Consider the following 16,000-nt stretch of genomic DNA (forward strand, 5'->3'; position numbering starts at 1 on the left):
CTTTTTATTTTTCCTGATTTTAAAAGGAGGTTATTTCAGGTATTTGAGATGTAAGCTTTATATAGTTAAGGAAATCCACTTGTATCTACAGATTGTTGAGTTTTTATCATCAATAGGTGTTAAACTTTATTAAGTGATTTTTAACAGGTGAGATATTTAAATTTTCTTTTTCAGTCTCTTCAGTTGATGAATTTTCATAGTCTGTTCATCACAGCACCCAGCACAGTGTCTCATATATCATAGGCAACAACCAATATATACGGTGCCATAAAAAGATGTATACACACTAAAATAGCTGATAGTTGTTAAGTGAAAATGAAATGTATTTTAATAAGCACTGCCTTTATAATTATTCAATGTGCGTGTATATATAGATATTTGGGACACCCTGTATATTGAGTAAAAGGCATCATGCTGCAGTAGCTCACCCTCACCAACAATGGAAAAAGTCAGGTGAAAAAGTCAGTTGCTTCAAATCTGGGGCAGCGTTATTTGTAGGTTAATTCAGTCATCATAAGAGGAGGCTATTTTTCTGACCTCTAGATGAAGAACAATCTCCAAAAGCAAACTTTAATAGCAAAACTACAAGTTAATAATAAAAGTAAGATAAATAATATATTTTGCTTCAAAATTAAGGATTTAACGTTAATGAAGAAAAATTTGGACACTTAATTGATAGATTGCAGAATGGGAAATGATAATTGCAATTTACATATCAATAAGGGGCCAATAACTAGCCTAAACAGAGAAGAACTCTTACAGGTAAAAGAGTAAAAGACAGCAACTCTACCAGAAAAATGGGCAAGATATAATGAGAAGTTCATAGAAGAAAAGCCCTGAAGGCGATAAGATATAGGGGGACATGCTCAAAACCATTAATAATCAGTGAAATGAAGCTTAAAATATCATTGAGATACCACTTCAAACATATTTGTCCTCTAAGAAATTAGTTGGAAAGCATCAAATGTTACCTGTGCTACAGGAGCCCTCTTGCACTTATGTTTGAAATATAGAATATTGTTACTATTCTGAGAAAAATCTGCTCTCTTATTTAAAAATAGAATTTGTGCCCCGAAAGTATACACACATACACACATACTATGACCCAGGAATTTCACTCTGAAATGAGCTTTCACGCTGTTGTATAAGTGGATGAAGGCAAGCATATTTATTGCAACTGCTTTTGTTTTGGCAATGGTGGGATATTAGAGACAATCTAGCTATCGAGTTGGGTGAAATATTATTAGAAGTAAGGGTAGATGTGCACAGCAGAGCCGAGAAGCAGAAAGACAGACAACGTGTTTTATGTAGTTTTCACAAGAATACTTACAAGCAAGTACTGTAACAGGTTACCACATGATATATATCAAAATATAGGGTAGGAGAATGACAGTGGAAATAGGAATAAAAATAAATTATTCATGAGAAAGCGTTTTAGTGGGACAGTTGATGATAAAGTTCCATTATAACCATGACTTTACACACTCTGCATCTGAAGTCCAGTAAAGAAAATTAAATAATTTGACATCAACCAAATTGTCTTCTCTTTGTAGGAATTCTGTTTTGTCTTCATGACTACTTTAAAGAATTCTTTCTCTGTGATTTTTCTGTAGTTTCACTATAATGTTTCTACACTGACTTTTTTTTTCCAGCTTCCTCAATTTAAGAATTGGAGTCTTTTCAATCCCCAGCCATATCTCCTCAAATACTGCTCACTGACCATTTTCTCTGTTATAACAATTTGAACTTAATATGTTGGAACATCTCAGCCATTCCTCCATGTTTCTTATCTCTTTTTTATATTTGCTATCTTTTCATATCTCTGGGTTGCATTGTAAGCAATTTATTCAGCTCTATATTCTGGTTCATAAATTCTTTTTAAATGTATTCAATCTGGTGCTTAACCCAATTGTTACATTACTATTTTCTATTATTAACTCTTTTTTTCAAATCTGTTTGGTCAACTTAGATATCCCCTTGTGCCTCCATCATTCCTGAAATTTCTTTTTTATTTTGTTAGAAATAAATTTCTTTACATTCTGAATCTGATGATTCTAGTACCTTTGGTATTAGGGGGGGTATGAGGCCCTGCTCTTTATGCTGAATTATGCTCATAGTTCTTGTGTCCTTCGATGCCTAGTGTGTAGTTTTGAGTTTGTACTTTAAAACATTTTTATAATTGTTTGTGGTCTGGGAGAGGATTTGTGTTTACTTCTTCCAATGACCTAATGTAAACTTCAATTTGGGATCATTTAAAATTAAATTTCTTCCTTGGGTTTTATTGGAACTCAGAGATTATGTGAATTATTTCCTAAATCCACTTAAATGTGAACTTGTGATCAGCATTTTAAGGGGAGACTCATTTTTAATCTTACCTGGAGCAAAGGTTAACACAGAACAATTCTCAGTTTTCTCCCTCTATGGAGTGTGTTTTAGTTTATCTGCTGAGAGAGCTGCCCTTTGGGAATCTTGGCTTTCTATAGCAGTCTCCAGTCAGACCTCTCATCTTTCTTGAAATTTAGAATTTGTTTCCTGTCTATGACAGGAGCCATTAAAATTGAGACTATAGGCAAATGTATGACAGATGCCCCTAGTGCTCTGGTCCCATTTTTGGGGTCTTGCATTCTTACCATCTCTGATTATTTTTTCTGATTGATACCAACTTGACCAAAGTATTTATAAAAGACACACACACACAATATTCATTTCATTTAGGATTAGTACTTTGGAGCATTTTTCCTAAACATCTAGTTAGCCGTATTGCTAGAAATAGAAACAACAATAACTTAATTTTATATATTCTCAGCATCGTGTGATCCCCTTGAAGAGCCAAGCCTTCTTGGCTTTGTCCAGCACTGTAACTATTCCTAGCACATAATATTATAAAATCATGGATGGTTTGATGAGCGCATTGATGAATGAATAGATAAATAAATAAAAGAAAAATATTGTCTTATAAGGCCTATATATTTTTTGATGTAGGATACCTGAGCAAGTATTCCTGAGAGATCATGAGGTTCTTAATATATATGATATGTTACTTTGATTAAGAAGTTGACTAGTACACACTTTATACTCACATATTGGTGCTGCTGAAGTTTTCAGGAGTAGGGAACTATGACTAGTCAACTCTACAATTCCTATAAGAAAAAAACTAAATATTCTCAGTGTTTTATATATAGACAGAGATAAAGTAACTCACAATTTAGCCATGATTAGTGACACGCTAAACTTAAATTTCATATTTTGTGTAGGATATAGAACAACAGTAACCACATTAATAGCAAGTAAACTGATTTCAGATTTTAGCATCATATAAACCGCTGGGTGTTTACTGGTTTTCCAATACAATATTACTATACTGTCTTCTTGTCATTAAACGTTTCTGTCATAAAAAGCCTTTCCCACAATTTAATATCAGTTTATTATTGAAAATAGAAGTAATACATCATTTTAAAATTTTTATTATAATGTAGTTATAATAAAATTGCAATTTTCTAATTTTTTCTTATTTTTCTTATTTAAGCTGTGCCTGCAACCTTGAGATTTTATGTAATAGATAGAACTTAGGCTAAGCTGGTAAAGTAAATATGCATGGACAGCAGCAGGCTCTGCACATAAATGTAAGTTTTATTAAAATTCCGGGTTATATAACCATGCTCCACATCCTGCCTTGGGGATGTGTGAGAAAGCTGGAACTGTTTTGAAGATGTCGTCCTGTTGACACGTGTAAGTGGCCATCAGTGCCAGCGTAATTCAGGGCACCCGGCACCCCGTGGGAGACAGAATCCTTTCTGGGAAAGGAGGAAGTGCTTTCTCTAGTTTTATACACGATACACGAAGCATGGAAGCACTAAACAGATGTATCTGTTTTAATAAGGATCAAATTAAAATGGTAACATGACCTTTGTTGAAAATTATGTTTATACAAACTAAATTTTCCAGAAAGAGCAAAACATTTTATCTTTTTCCAAGGACTCATGATGAGCCAAGAAATCTGTGTGCTATTCTCTTGTAGATACAAAAATAATAGTTGGTCACTCTGTCCATCAACTTTTATCAAAAATTGTACACTTGACACGTATATAATTTTATTAACCCATGTCACACCAATAAATTTATTAAAATTTTTAAATGTAAAGATAATTATCTGTACCTAATTTTATAGGAGGGATTTGGAGAAGAGAAACATACCTAGGAGACACTGTTGCCTGAGGAAATCAGTAGGGAAGAAAAAAACATCTAAAGACAGGGTAAGATACAAGCTCTAACAGGGACAGAAACAACACAAATAACACGTTGTAACACTGTGAAGGGGCCTATAATACACTTGGATTCCCGCAGTGGGGAAGGCTTCAGGGAAGCTGCTGAGTTTGAGGCAAGCCTTGAAATAGAACTAGCATGTCCTTCGGCGTGGGCAGGAGTGGGGACAGGACAGGCTGTGTGCTGAGCGTCCGCAACGGCAGGGGCTTTGCAGGCCCCGCGCTTAGCAGAGGCCAGCGGTGTGCCCGAGGGGGGAGCGCTGTGCCCGCAAGTTACGGCTGCAGACTGGGATACCACCTGTCACCCCCGGGAACTTGCCGTGTGCCCTGAGCTCGGCTGTTGTGGATGGGTGGGCTCTCCCCCAGGTACTTCTGGATCAGTTCTTATTATTTCCAGAATGTTCCATGATTGCACTCCAGGGCTGTGTAAATTCACTGTGGAAACTAATCATGGATCCCTCCATTTTACGAATAAAGAAAATGAGACTTGAAGAGTTTGGGGGTTCGGGTCAGCCACTTTTCCCCACTTCATTATAGCTGCACCCACAGTGGACTCTACAGTCTCCCGAGTAGCCATGAAGCCTTCCGTCACTTCAGAAGGCATGGAAACATCAGTTATTTTTGGTAACACAATCTACAGATAGGTACGGAGGGGACAGTTCAAAATAAACTCAGCGTCCTAATCGGGGTCAGAACTGGGCCCTGCTATTATTATTTTTTCTCTGCAGAGAACGGAATAATGAAACTAGCAGTGAGCTGTCAAACGGAGTTACAGAGAGTTAAAAACATAAGGACAACTTTTGGGTTAGGGCTCCAGAATCAGAAAACGTGGGCTCAGTAGAGATTACAACACAGTAAATATACACACAGGGAAGAAGAGGCCACCTTTGGAAACCTTCATCACTTACTGAAAGCCATACTTTAAAGCATTCCTATGAGAACTAGAATACTGTTTTTGAAAAATATAGAGAACACACAGGTATGGAATATATATTTATTTATGCCTTCTTTAAAAAAAATCTTTAAAAGTTATCTTTGTAGATGCGTATCATTTTTCTCAGTGCATCAGTGTTTCATATTTACATTAATAATAGAACATATAAAAATTTAAATAATGATTAGATTATTAATTAAATAATGATACATTTACTGTCTGAAATAGTATACCATCCTTTAATGCCAATTGTAAAGGCAATATAGCAACAGCGATAAATGTTCTTGAGAAATGTGAAATGAAAACAAAATAGAAATTGATATTTGCATTGAGATGACCTTGATGAAGGCATACAGAAAAATAATTTTAAAAAGCCTAGAAAATAAAAGTTGATAGGAAATGTGTTACTTGATAGGAAATGGCATACTTCATTTCCATTTTTATTTTATAATTCTATTTTAGGAAGCAACATTGTAAATTCAATCCTTGTTTAACATGCAGCGAAAATTTCTGAATTTGATATAGGATGTCTGAAATACTATATCACATTTTTAATTAGACAAGAAGGTCTCTTCATTTCAAATTTAGTTTACTTTCACCTGAAAATAAATCTACCTAGGTAATTGCAACAAAAGGAAGCTACTAGGACAGTACAGAAAGCTATATAAGCGACTGCTGGGTACAGGTGGTGAGATCTATGCATTGCTAAAAATCAGAGAAGTGTTTTAGAGGGCTTATACTGTCTGTGTTAAAATGTAAATTGTAGTAGTTTGTATATTTCAAGCACTGCAGTGGAAATCTATGAAGTTATTGTTAAAAATGCTGATGCATATCATAAAGCACTAAAGAAGAAAAGAGGTGTTATCAAGGCTCAACGCAGAAGGAATATTCCACTCAATCAGATATCTGTGAGGCGGTGATAACCAGGCATTAAATTGTAAAGAAAGAATGGAAGGGTTTTTTTTTGTGGTTTTTTTTTTCCTTTTAAGCAGGGAAAAACCACCCAGATATGGCGGGAAGGAATGAAAATGCAGAGGGCAACAGAGGAGTTATCTCAATAATGGATTCCAGAAAGGAAATAGAAGAAAATCTGGAAAAGTCAATGGGGAAGAAAATAGGAGACATATAATAGAAAATAATAATAACAGAATAAAGAAGAAAAGCTGATTATCTGTGATTTTTGAGTGAGAAAAGAGGCCAGAATCATAGATTAAAAAGTGAGGATGGGGGCAGCTGATCAATGTTGATCTTTCTCTCTCATCGATTTTTCTCTCTCCCTCTCCCTCTCTCAAATCAATAAAAACATTAAAAAATTTGAGGATAAACAGGGATCCCTAGTGCAGGAGAAACATGAGTTCATGGGATACAGAGAGTGACCACAAGGAGTGGCCTCCCACTTGCAGCAGAGAAATCTCTAAGCAGGCTCGTGCTGATTACCCTGCTAGGTGCTTTCACATGTGAGCTCACAGGTTCCACATCTGCCGCCGTCCAAAAAGACAAAAAGGGTTGTGTGTGTGCATGTGTGTGTATGTGTGTGTGTGTGCACACCCATGTGTTGGGGGGATGTTTGCCCAACAGAAAGACATGCAATTTCAACTTGGTGAAAGATAACAGAGTGTCATATTGTTCCTCTAAAACACTTTACATTTATGATGTGCACTAAAATAGGAAAAAATCCCTCACCCCTTGTGTGGTACATTGCAGGTGGGAGAATCCTCCCAAGTCATAGGTAAATGTGCTGTGACTGCCCTGGGCTGAAAAATGTAGCAGTTGCTCCTTGAACACTGTTGAAAACAATGACCAAGTGCAGGGCTAGGTGGAGAGTAAGGATGAATTGAAAGCCGTTGTTTGACGTCAGTAACTCACAATCTAGCTTCTAGAGTGATGTAGTAAACTGTTGGAACCAGAAACCCGTGCCTTTAATCAGCTGGTGCTGCTGCTTCTGGTTTGTGGATTGAACTTGAACTTGCACCTGGGGTATCAGTGAGCCAACTGTAGGGACGGACTTTGATGGTCCTCATGCTCTGCTCCAAACTGTTTGTCTAGTTTGACGACAGGCAGGTTGGTGGTTTTCTTTCTTGCAGTGTTATATGTGAGATACAGCAGGCGACTTGGGTGCCCCTGCCAAGTCCCTCTAGCCCACCTGACGGCCCAGCTTCAGCAGGCAGCTTCATCACGCTGCCAGCCTCCATCACACGTGTCATCTTCCACGTTTCTCTCAGGTTTTCTCTGCTTTACTGTGACCTTTAGCAACGCCAGAGACTGTCACGCCATCTCAAACTCCAAACCTGCCCTTGGCCATTAGTTGAACTATAAAGCAGGGTTTCAAAACCATATCCAAAGAGAGTTTGCCTTCAAAGATTATAAAATAATCAATTAGATATATGATCAAACAGGGAATGATATCTTAGCATAATGTTCCATGGGTTAAACAAATGGGAGTACATCAAACTAAAAAACTTCTGCACAGCAAAAGAAACCATCAACAAAATGGAAAGGGAACCCACTGTATGGGAGAACATATTCGCCAATGATACATCTAATAAGTTAAATTCCAAAATATATAAAGTACTCATACAACTCAAGAGACGGAAGACAACCCAGTTAATAAGTGGGCAGAGGACCTGTATAGACACATCTTTAAAGAGCACATACAAATGGCCAAGGGCCATGAAAAACTGCTCAGTGTCACTAATTATCAGAGAGGTGCAAATTAAAATGGCAATAAGGTACCACCTCACAGCTGCTGGAATGACTGCCATCAATAAATCAACAAAGAACAAGTGCTGGCGAGGGTGTGGAGAAAAGAGAACCTAGTGCACTGCTGGTGGGAATGCAGACTGGTGCAGCCACTATGGAAAAGAGTGTAGAGTTTCCTCAAAAGTTTAAAAATGGAACTGCCATTTGACCCAGTGATCCTACTTCTAGGAATATATCCTAAGAAGCCTGAAACATCAATCAGAAAGAACTTATGCACCCCTATGTTCATAGCATCGCAATTTACAATAGCTAAGATCTGGAAACAGCCCAAGTGCCCATCAGTAGATGAGTGGATAAAAAAGCTGTGGGACATTCACACCATGGAATACTATGCAGCTGTAAAAAAGATGGATCTCTTACCCTTGGGACAGCATGGAGGGAACTGGAGAGTATTATGCTAAAGCAAAATAAGGCAGTCAAAAAAAGACAAGTATTACATAATCTCACTTATATGTGGAATCTAATGAACAACATAAACTGACAAACAAAATAAATCCAGAGACATTGAAGAATACAACAGACTGACATATTTCAGAGGGAAAGGTGGGCAGGGTGGGAAGAGATTAACCAAAGAATTTATATGCAAAAAAGCATAACTCATGGATACAGACAATAGTTTGGTGAAAAACTGGGGAGGGGGAGGGATGAGGGTGGAGACGTCAATGGAGGAAAAGGGGGGATGTTTTAATACTTTCAACAATAAATATAAACAAAAATTTAAATTAGAAAAATGACAGTCAAAAAAATAAATTGATAAAATAATCAATTAGATATATGATCAAACAGGGAATAATATCTTACCATAATGTTTGTGCAGTATAAATGGGGAGGGGAGACAGATTTATAAATTAAAACTTTATTTCTGAAATATCAGCAAGCAGCTATACATAACTGGCTTATTGTGCCTGGTGAACCCTGACAGTCTCATGCAAAAAGAAACTCTTCTCTACCCCTGCCTATTGTACAAGCTCTGCTGACTGTTCTGCGCACCTGAAGGAAATCATAAGCCAATCCCACTGTGGCAGTGGTCTGACTCGAGCTTGATCCAAGTCACCTGGAGGGCCTGGGGACATCAGATTTTTAGGCTGCACCCTAGACTCTCATTTAGTAGATTTGGGGTAGCCCTGAAAATTTATATTTCTAACAAGTTTCCAGATGATTCTGATGCTGGGAGGGGGCCGGGCATTCTTTTGAGAACCTTTGCATTAGGGTTTGTGGTTACTCTCAAGTAATTAGAAGCCACATTTTTGACATATTAAAATGTAAAAATATATATATAATTACAGCTTTACCTCTCCATCTGAATCATAGCTTTTTGACCCACCCCCGCTGCCACCTTACACCCCCAACCCCCAAAGAAAACTGCTTTAGCTTCAGTTTTGACACGGAAGCTTGCAGTTGGGAAGAGGGGCATGTTAGGTTTCCTTGTTTCTTCTGGATACAACCTTGTTCTACTTATTACCTGCTTTTGCCCCTTCAGGCTTGGTAAGGGAAGGGTGGATGGGTGGACATAGTCTTATGTGCTAAGGCATTGTTAACGGAGCTTTCTGTATGCCGAATGGCAGATGTTGATGGTTTTTCCCCTGGAAACCACAGGGAACTCTCAGGAGCACATTCAGTAATGAGTGATGTCTATAGTATCACCATACCTACTACTCAGTTTCTGGCTCCCTGCTGCAAAGGACTGACTGACTTTCTCTGCTGTAGTCATATTTCTTCTCTAGGTAGTCCAATTTTATAGCTAGAAGGTGTGGTGGGAAGTAAACTAGGAGTCGCACTAGTCTCACAAGTTTTAGCTGGTCCTGCACTCTCTTCTAGTGTTTTCAGACTTTGAGGATGCTTCTGAAACTCCAAAATATTAGGGAAAGGTGAATTTAATATATTTTACTATATAATATAAAATGCTTACATATATTCTGTATATTAAGTTAAGGCCATAGACTCTACAAAAAGTATAATTCTGTATCTCCCATGAATTAAAATCTGACACTCAGCCTCCATCTTGCAGTTATTGGAATGCCTCATCAACACTGATGCCAAAATTTTCAAAAAAAAAGCAAACTAAATCAATCAACATACAAGAAAGAATTATTCATCATGACCAAGTGGGGTTTAACCCAAAATTGCAAGATTTTTTAACACCTAAAAATAAATTAACAAAATATACTATATTTTGTAATGAAGACTAAAAGACATATAATATTGTCAATATTGAAAAAGCGTTTGACAAAATCAAACATTCATATATGTTCAAAACTCAGCAAAATATCAATAGAAGGAAATGGTTGAGAGAACATTGTCCATGGGCCTCTTCTATTTCTGTATGCCTCATAAGCAAGGTATTGAGTGTTCTTTTGTTCTGGACTGTCTTTTCAGTGATACTTGTAGAGCAAAAGTCTTGGAAAATAGAACAAGTGTCTCCCTTCAGAGTAAACAGTGCACACCCTTACATGTTTAGTGAAGATAATGTCTAGCTTGGGGGAACAAGGCAGGCATGCTTACTGCCTATTATAGAATATTCGAGTCCCCTAAGATCAGAGTTCTTCAGTAACACAACTCACTGAATGTGCAGGTACAGCTTGGCCCCCTTTGCATTACTCAGTGTGCAGGTAGAACTGGACCCTCTTTACGTCCATTAGGGCTCAAGGAACTACAGCAGCAGCAGCTATCAACAGGAGTTAAAAATATTTAGTGTTTGAGTTAGAAGTCTTATGCCTTCTGCCAGTATTCATTAAACTGTTGCAGGCTAACTCATTTGCTTGAAAGTATAGTAAACTCTCAGACCCTTCGCAGTTGTCTATAGGAATTTCCTCAATCGTATAAAGGACACCTACCAGTAACTTACACCTAGCGTCCTACTTAACATTGAATACTTAATTCTTTCCTCCTAAGGTCAGGAACAAGCCAAAGGTGTCCATTATCCCCACTTATACTCTAATTGTCCCTGAGGTTGTAGTTAGAACAGTAAGGAAAGGGAAAAAAGGGTAAAGGTTAGAAAGAAGTAAGTAAAACTCTATTTAGAAATAACTTGATTTCTATATGAAATATACTACAGGTTTTAGGCAGGGGTTGGGGGAGAAGCTGCTAGAAGTAATAAATTCATTTAGCAAAGTTGAAAAGATTCAAGCCCACTGGACAGCAATCAGTTGTATTATTGTGTACTAGTAACAAATAATAGGAAGTTGGAAATATAAAAACAATGCCATTTAGCAGAGCATAAAAATATGAAATACTATAGGATACATTTGAGGGATAAATACAGAGGACATATACATTAAAATTATGAAAGTTTGTTGATTGAAATTAAAGAGGATCTAAATAAGTGGAATGGTAAGCCTAGCCAATTAATCAGAAGTTTCAATATATCAAGATGTTCAATCTCCAAACTGACCCATAGGTTTAATGCGATCCCAATAAAAGTGAGCAGGATGTTTTGTAAAAATCGACAAGCTGATTAATAATTTTGGTGGAAATGAAAAGGACCTAGAATAGCCAAAACAACTTTGAAATAGAACAATAGAGTTATAAAAGTATAAATACCATAGGGATAAATGTTAAAATATTTGGGACTCACATTATCTGAACTCGATTGTTTTTATAGAGCTAAAGTAATCGAGAGCATGGCGTTGGTGTAAAGACAAATGGATCTGTGAAACATAAGAGATAATTCAGAGTTTGAATTCAGAATCCTGTCTTTCCTTCCTTTGCATGATCTGGACAATGTTTTTCTTGTTTATGTACTCACAGCTGAGACTGATTTCAGTGAAAGGATATAAAGCAGAATCATCGAAGGAAAAAGTGCATGGCGTGAAATCCAGAGGGATTCAGGCACAAGCTCCAAGAGTCCTCTGCCAGTGGTGTCACACAGGACATGCTCAGGTATTTTGCACAGTGTCCTTCAATGGATGTTTCTTCATGAGTAGACTGTGTGGCTACGGGTTTGGGGGAATAATACCACAGAGGTAAGTACCTTCTTATCTCACATCAGTGTGTATATGCTAATGGCATAACCGTGGGCTTTCTTCAGTGAAGTGTCTGAGTGGACATTTTAAAGGTATTTACTCTTACTATCGAAGAATGTGCTAAATCTTTTCAATTATGCTAATATTAGTTTTTACAGTAAAATTCAGAATTTTTTTTTATTTGGAATGTTTTCTTATACATTTGACAAATGTTTTAATGTTTATTCCTATGGAATTTATAGTTTTATTATGTTTACATTTCATTCTATCCGTTAACAGATTATTATACCATGTCTAAATGAAGAACACTAACTCTGCATATTTATTCTTTATTCAGCTACTCACTTCAATATCTTATAGTTTACGGTGGTTTTTAATTGATGATTTTTAATACTCCAGATGAAATATATACAATAAAAATTTAAAAAACAGTAGCATTGCGACATAATGGAATATTAAATTGTCTTTAAAACAATTTTGGATACTATAGTAATACATGGAAAAACATGTTATATCATTAAGTAAACAAAGCAGAATAGAAAATGATAAATTTCACCTAGGGTTAAATTTACTTGGAGCACTTCCTAAAAATACAGACTGCTGTTCTCACCATCCGCAAGCTACTGAATTAAAAATTCAGGGAACAAGGCCCATAATTCTGCCTTATTAATGAATAGCCCTGGTGTCTCTGATATGTACAGACAATTCACAATAAAATCTGATTATATAATAAGACATATGTATATATATGAAAATTTTAAAATAGTGCACTTATATAGTAGTGAATTCCATAATAATTTTTAGTAAACTCTTTTATTCTCTGGTCATCATACCTATCTCTCAATTTAACATAAGATTTGATGGTATCCCACCAATTATGTAAGGAATTTATCAAATTTCTTCTACTTCAATATAAGTAGAAAATTGGAAGGGTCATTTAAATCTTTGTTTTAAGAAGCAGCATAGACTTGTAGTTTTGTAAATTTTTTTTTTTGAATAACAGTGCTTCTGTTAATGTGAGAAAGAGACAGGCCCTGTGAAAGACGAACTATATTGCTGGTTGAGGGGTGAATCTAGAAAAACTCACTTAAAATTTAAATTCAGCTAAATAATTTGTAAAGGTCAGTGAAAAATGAAAATATTATGCCTTTTGTACAAAAGTTGTGAAGAATTTTAAGACAGCGACAGCAGAGCATTGAACCAAGTACAGGGCCCCTGAAGCATGGGGTCCTTTGTGACTGCCCAGCTTGCACATCCATGAAGCTGGCTCAACACTTAATACTCTAAGAGCAAGTTACAGTTTAAAAAATAATTGTAGTCTCAGCTTTTCATGTACTCACTTCCATTTTTGGGAACTATTATGCATAGAGTTCTGAACAAGACTGCAAATGGTGAGTCTTTATAAAAGACATTCCTTTTTCAAACACTCTTTCCTCGGGTGACCTAATTATTATATTTCTTTTTCAAAGGTAAGACATTTCTTGCATAGTGATTTAAATTTATCCAATGATTTTTTTTTTTTTTTTTGCTTTTCTGAATAATTCTTTAAAACTATTTTAATCCATCTATCTAGTAAAATCATTGTAAATAAATAAATGTATATAAGGGTAATGATAAACATATATTTTAGAATATTTAACAAGATGAAAGGCATTTTAGCCAGCTGATATTGCCTTTTAAAAATATATATATTGTCCAGCTGGCGTGGCTTAGCGGTTGAGCATTGACCTATGATCCAGGAGATTGTGGTTTGATTCCTGGTCAGGGCACATACCCAGGTTACGGGCTCGATCTCAGCAGGAGTCATGCAGGAGGCAGTGGATCAATGACTCTCTCATTATTGATGTTTCTATCTCTCTCTCCCTCTCCCTGAAATCAATAAAAATATATTAAAATATATATATATTTAGTTATTCTAGGAAACGAATAATATGTTGACCTCTCGGAAATATTCATCCTAAGAGGTTAAAAGGTCATGCTTCTTTCACTATAGGGTTCCTTCCAGTGAAAGGAGAAATTCTTGTTCACTATAATGGTTTTGGTGAAGTTTTCTCATTAAACTCTTACCATTGGCAGCAAATCCTGCTGTCTTTTGAGTAATAGGGAAAATGGATTTTAAATGTTATAGTTAGGTCGTTTTGTAGTTCTGAATTTTAGGTCTTCAAAAAATTTGATAATGAGGCTTGATTCACCAAAAAAAAAAAGCACTCTTCCCAGCCCCAGCCCCAAGCACATTCAGTGTGAGACTAGTAGAGTCTGGTGTTTAACTGTAATGCGGTTTATTCTATCTATGAGTGTTCAAGGAGAGTCTCATCTAATGGAAATGTGCAGTAGAGTCATTTAAATTGTCTTAAGTCACATCTCTAACTTCTCAGTAACAAAATTCCTGTTGTCTTGGGACAGTGTGTTAACCCATTCTGGTTCTTTCTTAAAAATTTTATTTAGCAATAGGAGTATTCTTTGTAGATTTGTAATTGTTTCTGCTTTTTTTTGGGGGGGGGGGCTTGGTACTGAATGCAGTAATATAAAAAATGAAGGCATATACCAAGCAAAAATAAATTGTACAACGGTTCTACAAGCATATAGTTGTATTGACACTGGCAGCAAGAACCAACACTTCAAAGGCATTTTATTTATTTATTTGTTTGTTTATTTATTGAAAGATAATACCACTTTACTTAGTGTTGTAGGAGATTTTTGGTTACTTTTTAAAAACAAAACCAGAGAAATTCAAAAGACAAAGCAGGAAATAACTATAATCCAAAACCACTGGGCATTCCTTCAAGTGTTCGAGGAAGGAATGAGTCTGGTTAGCAGCTCACATAATAGATACTGAGAAACCACAGAGTTGATGTTGGTGTAGATACTAGAAGAGTACGATTATTAATTAATAGTTCTAAAAAAAGAAAAAGAGTCTATTGGGAGAATGGACCCAGTGAAGAAAGATCCTGCATAATCTAAAATTAAATTGCCTCTGGCCTTTAATATGTATGCTGAGTGTCATGACACTTCCTCCCTTCAAAAAGGCATTATATTTAAATAGCATTAAAACACCCTTACAGTTGTCCTATGAAATGAGTATTGTTTGTCCGGCCAGTATGGCTCAGCAGTTGAGCATAGACCTACGGTCCAGGAGATCGTGGTTCAATTACCAGTCAGAGCACGTTCCCAGGTTGTGGGCTCGATCCCCCGGGGGGGGGGGGGGGGGGGAGGTGTGCAGGAGACGGCCTATCGATGACTCTCTCATCATTGATGCTTCTATCTCTCTCTCTTCCCCTCCCTTCCTCTATCTGAAATAAAGACATTAAAAAAAATAAATGAATATCATTCCCGTTATACTGAAGAGGAAACAGGCTCAGAGAGGACAACAGGACCTTTGTTAAGGCAGGAATACTTTTCTTGAACCTGATTCTTCAGCCTTCAAATCCTAGGATGGTTCCCACATACCATAGTTGTCCAGGATATCATACTCAATGGTGAAAAACTGAAAGCTTTTCCTCTAAGATCAGGAACAGGACAAAGATGTCCACTCTCACCACTCTTATTCAGCCTAGTTCTGAAAGTCCTAGCCAGAGCAATAAGGCAAGAGAAAGAAATAAAAGGCATCCAAATAGGGAAGGAAGAAGTAATACTGTCACTTTTTTGCAGATGACGTGATTCTGTATATAGAAACCCTAGGCTCCACCAAAAAACTATTAGAAACCAAATACAGTAAAGCTGAAGGATACAAAATCAATGTACAAAAACCCATTGCCTTCCTGTATACTAACAACAAAACTTCACAAAAGGAAACGAAAAAAACAATTCCTTTTGCAGTTGCAACCAAAATAATAAAATACCTATGAATAAACTTAACAAGAACATGAAGGACCTATATACAGAAAATTACAAAGAACTATTAAAAGAGATTGAAAAAGACACAACAATATAGAAAAATATCCTATATTCATGAATTGAAAAAATCAACATAGTTAAAATGGCCACATTACCCAAAGCAATATAGAGATTTAATGCAATCCTCATCAAAATGCCAATGTCATTTTTTAAAGAAATAGAATGAGAAATCATCAGATTTGTAAGGA

This window comes from Miniopterus natalensis, chromosome 1, assembly GCF_054644295.1.
Source record: "Miniopterus natalensis isolate mMinNat1 chromosome 1, mMinNat1.hap1, whole genome shotgun sequence".
Lineage (NCBI taxonomy): Eukaryota > Metazoa > Chordata > Mammalia > Chiroptera > Miniopteridae > Miniopterus > Miniopterus natalensis.